Source organism: Eleutherodactylus coqui, chromosome 13 (genome assembly GCF_035609145.1).
Source record: "Eleutherodactylus coqui strain aEleCoq1 chromosome 13, aEleCoq1.hap1, whole genome shotgun sequence".
In the NCBI taxonomy this organism is placed as follows: domain Eukaryota; kingdom Metazoa; phylum Chordata; class Amphibia; order Anura; family Eleutherodactylidae; genus Eleutherodactylus; species Eleutherodactylus coqui.
The window spans coordinates 77,751,721-77,756,720 of NC_089849.1; the positions used below are offsets into that span (position 1 = coordinate 77,751,721).

The window sequence follows — 5,000 nt, forward strand, 5'->3', positions numbered from 1 at the left end:
CTTCTTGCCAGGAGAAATGTTCTTTATGAAATCTCTTGGACATTTTGATCCAAAATGATCCACTTTTTCATGGTAGCATGGCCGAGCGGTCTAAGGTGCTGGATTTAGGCTCCAGTCTCTTTGGAGGCGTGGGTTCGAATCCCACTGCTGCCAGTTTTCAACTTTGAAAGCTCTCAAGTTGCTTTCTGAACATTTTAGTGGTCAGAAGAAGTTGCTTTTGATGATGCTCAGAAATGGACTTCTTGGCCTTTTCTGAAACTGAACAAACTGTATGAGAAAAGGCTTTTGATAATATTCCCAAGATGTTATGGCACAGATTAAGCTACCCTGATGCGCTAGCTAAGTAGACATTAGGCGTACTCGACGATCTTGCACTTCAAAGCCTTCAATAGCCTAGGAACATCTGAAAAAGCAGTAGTGCGGTAATACTGTTGAACTCACTTGCGTTTGCTTCCTTTCTAACTGGAGGAATGCATTTTCAGCCTTCTGCTGCCATCATTAAATATTCAGCTCGAATGCAGCAACAATTCTTCTTTTTAAATCAAATACTGGAAAAGGACTTCTTGCCAGTAGAAATGTTCTTTATGAAATCTCTTGGACATTTTGATCCAAAATTATCCACTTTTTCATGGTTGCATGGCCGAGCGGTCTAAGGCGCTGGATTAAGGCTCCAGCCTCTTTGGAGGCGTGGGTTCAATTCCCACTGCTGCCAGTTTTCAACTTTGAAAGCTCTCAAGTTGCTTTCTGAACATTTTAGTGGTCAGAAGAAGTTGCTTTTGATGATGCTCAGAAATGGACTTCTTGGCCTTTTCTGAAACTGAACAAACTGTATGAGAAAAGGCTTTTGATAATATTCCCAAGATGTTATGGCACAGATTAAGCTACCCTGATGCGCTAGCTAAGTAGACATTAGGCGTACTCCACGATCTTGCACTTCAAAGCCTTCAATAGCCTAGGAACATCTGAAAAAGCAGTAGTGCGGTAATACTGTTGAACTCACTTGCGTTTGCTTCCTTTCTAACTGTAGGAATGCATTTTCAGCCTTCTGCTGCTATCATTAAATATTCAGCTCGAATGCAGCAATAATTCTTCTTTTTAAATCAAATACTGGAAAAGGACTTCTTGCCAGGAGAAATGTTCTTTATGAAATCTCTTGGACATTTTGATCCAAAATAATCCACTTTTACATGGTAGCATGGCCGAGCGGTCTAAGGCGCTGGATTTAGGCTCCAGTCTCTTTGGAGGCGTGGGTTCGAATCCCACTGCTGCCAGTTTTCAACTTTGAAAGCTCTCAAGTTGCTTTCTGAACATTTTAGTGGTCAGAAGAAGTTGCTTTTGATGATGCTCAGAAATGGACTTCTTGGCCTTTTCTGAAACTGAACAAACTGTATGAGAAAAGGCTTTTGATAATATTCCCAAGATGTTATGGCACAGATTAAGCTACCCTGATGCGCTAGCTAAGTAGACATTAGGCGTACTCCACGATCTTGCACTTCAAAGCCTTCAATAGCCTAGGAACATCTGAAAAAGCAGTAGTGCGGTAATACTGTTGAACTCACTTGCGTTTGCTTCCTTTCTAACTGTAGGAATGCATTTTCAGCCTTCTGCTGCTATCATTAAATATTCAGCTCGAATGCAGCAATAATTCTTCTTTTTAAATCAAATACTGGAAAAGGACTTCTTGCCAGGAGAAATGTTCTTTATGAAATCTCTTGGACATTTTGATCCAAAATAATCCACTTTTACATGGTAGCATGGCCGAGCGGTCTAAGGCGCTGGATTTAGGCTCCAGTCTCTTTGGAGGCGTGGGTTCGAATCCCACTGCTGCCAGTTTTCAACTTTGAAAGCTCTCAAGTTGCTTTCTGAACATTTTAGTGGTCAGAAGAAGTTGCTTTTGATGATGCTCAGAAATGGACTTCTTGGCCTTTTCTGAAACTGAACAAACTGTATGAGAAAAGGCTTTTGATAATATTCCCAAGATGTTATGGCACAGATTAAGCTACCCTGATGCGCTAGCTAAGTACACATTAGGCGTACTCGACGATCTTGCACTTCAAAGCCTTCAATAGCCTAGGAACATCTGAAAAAGCAGTAGTGCGGTAATACTGTTGAACTCACTTGCGTTTGCTTCCTTTCTAACTGGAGGAATGCATTTTCAGCCTTCTGCTGCTATCATTAAATATTCAGCTCGAATGCAGCAATAATTCTTCTTTTTAAATCAAATACTGGAAAAGGACTTCTTGCCAGGAGAAATGTTCTTTATGAAATCTCTTGGACATTTTGATCCAAAATGATCCACTTTATCATGGTAGCATGGCCGAGCGGTCTAAGGCGCTGGATTAAGGCTCCAGCCTTTTTGGAGGCGTGGGTTCAATTCCCACTGCTGCCAGTTTTCAACTTTGAAAGCTCTCAAGTTGCTTTCTGAACATTTTAGTGGTCAGAAGAAGTTGCTTTTGATGATGCTCAGAAATGGACTTCTTGGCCTTTTCTGAAACTGAACAAACTGTATGAGAAAAGGCTTTTGATAATATTCCCAAGATGTTATGGCACAGATTAAGCTACCCTGATGCGCTAGCTAAGTAGACATTAGGCGTACTCCACGATCTTGCACTTCAAAGCCTTCAATAGCCTAGGAACATCTGAAAAAGCAGTAGTGCGGTAATACTGTTGAACTCACTTGCGTTTGCTTCCTTTCTAACTGTAGGAATGCATTTTCAGCCTTCTGCTGCTATCATTAAATATTCAGCTCGAATGCAGCAATAATTCTTTTTAAATCAAATACTGGAAAAGGACTTCTTGCCAGGAGAAATGTTCTTTATGAAATCTCTTGGACATTTTGATCCAAAATGATCCACTTTTACATGGTAGCATGGCCGAGCGGTCTAAGGCACTGGATTTAGGCTCCAGTCTCTTTGGAGGCGTGGGTTCGAATCCCACTGCTGCCAGTTTTCAACTTTGAAAGCTCTCAAGTTGCTTTCTGAACATTTTAGTGGTCAGAAGAAGTTGCTTTTGATGATGCTCAGAAATGGACTTCTTGGCCTTTTCTGAAACTGAACAAACTGTATGAGAAAAGGCTTTTGATAATATTCCCAAGATGTTATGGCACAGATTAAGCTACCCTGATGCGCTAGCTAAGTAGACATTAGGCGTACTCGACGATCTTGCACTTCAAAGCCTTCAATAGCCTAGGAACATCTGAAAAAGCAGTAGTGCGGTAATACTGTTGAACTCACTTGCGTTTGCTTCCTTTCTAACTGGAGGAATGCATTTTCAGCCTTCTGCTGCCATCATTAAATATTCAGCTCGAATGCAGCAACAATTCTTCTTTTTAAATCAAATACTGGAAAAGGACTTCTTGCCAGTAGAAATGTTCTTTATGAAATCTCTTGGACATTTTGATCCAAAATTATCCACTTTTTCATGGTAGCATGACCGAGCGGTCTAAGGCGCTGGATTAAGGCTCCAGCCTCTTTGGAGGCGTGGGTTCAATTCCCACTGCTGCCAGTTTTCAAATTTGAAAGCTCTCAAGTTGCTTTCTGAATATTTTAGTGGTCAGAAGAAGTTGCTTTTGATGATGCTCAGAAATGGACTTCTTGGCCTTTTCTGAAACTGAACAAACTGTATGAGAAAAGGCTTTTGATAATATTCCCAAGATGTTATGGCACAGATTAAGCTACCCTGATGCGCTAGCTAAGTACACATTAGGCGTACTCGACGATCTTGCACTTCAAAGCCTTCAATAGCCTAGGAACATCTGAAAAAGCAGTAGTGCGGTAATACTGTTGAACTCACTTGCGTTTGCTTCCTTTCTAACTGGAGGAATGCATTTTCAGCCTTCTGCTGCTATCATTAAATATTCAGCTCGAATGCAGCAATAATTCTTCTTTTTAAATCAAATACTGGAAAAGGACTTCTTGCCAGGAGAAATGTTCTTTATGAAATCTCTTGGACATTTTGATCCAAAATGATCCACTTTATCATGGTAGCATGGCCGAGCGGTCTAAGGCGCTGGATTAAGGCTCCAGCCTCTTTGGAGGCGTGGGTTCAATTCCCACTGCTGCCAGTTTTCAACTTTGAAAGCTCTCAAGTTGCTTTCTGAACATTTTAGTGGTCAGAAGAAGTTGCTTTTGATGATGCTCAGAAATGGACTTCTTGGCCTTTTCTGAAACTGAACAAACTGTATGAGAAAAGGCTTTTGATAATATTCCCAAGATGTTATGGCACAGATTAAGCTACCCTGATGCGCTAGCTAAGTAGACATTAGGCGTACTCCACGATCTTGCACTTCAAAGCCTTCAATAGCCTAGGAACATCTGAAAAAGCAGTAGTGCGGTAATACTGTTGAACTCACTTGCGTTTGCTTCCTTTCTAACTGTAGGAATGCATTTTCAGCCTTCTGCTGCTATCATTAAATATTCAGCTCGAATGCAGCAATAATTCTTCTTTTTAAATCAAATACTGGAAAAGGACTTCTTGCCAGGAGAAATGTTCTTTATGAAATTTCTTGGACATTTTGATCCAAAATAATCCACTTTTACATGGTAGCATGGCCGAGCGGTCTAAGGCGCTGGATTTAGGCTCCAGTCTCTTTGGAGGCGTGGGTTCGAATCCCACTGCTGCCAGTTTTCAACTTTGAAAGCTCTCAAGTTGCTTTCTGAACATTTTAGTGGTCAGAAGAAGTTGCTTTTGATGATGCTCAGAAATGGACTTCTTGGCCTTTTCTGAAACTGAACAAACTGTATGAGAAAAGGCTTTTGATAATATTCCCAAGATGTTATGGCACAGATTAAGCTACCCTGATGCGCTAGCTAAGTATACATTAGGCGTACTCGACGATCTTGCACTTCAAAGCCTTCAATAGCCTAGGAACATCTGAAAAAGCAGTAGTGCGGTAATACTGTTGAACTCACTTGCGTTTGCTTCCTTTCTAACTGGAGGAATGCATTTTCAGCCTTCTGCTGCTATCATTAAATATTCAGCTCGAATGCAGCAATAATTCT

At 40.9% G+C, this 5,000-nt stretch overlaps 4 non-coding genes across 4 annotated transcripts; all 4 read left to right on the top strand.

Annotated features, from left to right (window-relative positions):
* Positions 1-1,189: 1,189 nt before the first annotated feature.
* Positions 1,190-1,271, top strand: TRNAL-UAG (transfer RNA leucine (anticodon UAG)). Its single transcript has one exon. It is a non-coding gene; the product is annotated as a tRNA-Leu (tRNA).
* A 477-nt stretch (positions 1,272-1,748) lies between these two features.
* Positions 1,749-1,830, top strand: TRNAL-UAG (transfer RNA leucine (anticodon UAG)). Its single transcript has one exon. It is a non-coding gene; the product is annotated as a tRNA-Leu (tRNA).
* A 1,033-nt stretch (positions 1,831-2,863) lies between these two features.
* TRNAL-UAG (transfer RNA leucine (anticodon UAG)) lies at positions 2,864-2,945 on the top strand. Its single transcript has one exon. It is a non-coding gene; the product is annotated as a tRNA-Leu (tRNA).
* Positions 2,946-4,540: 1,595 nt separating this feature from the next.
* Positions 4,541-4,622, top strand: TRNAL-UAG (transfer RNA leucine (anticodon UAG)). The gene has a single exon. It is a non-coding gene; the product is annotated as a tRNA-Leu (tRNA).
* The last annotated feature ends 378 nt before the right edge of the window (positions 4,623-5,000 follow it).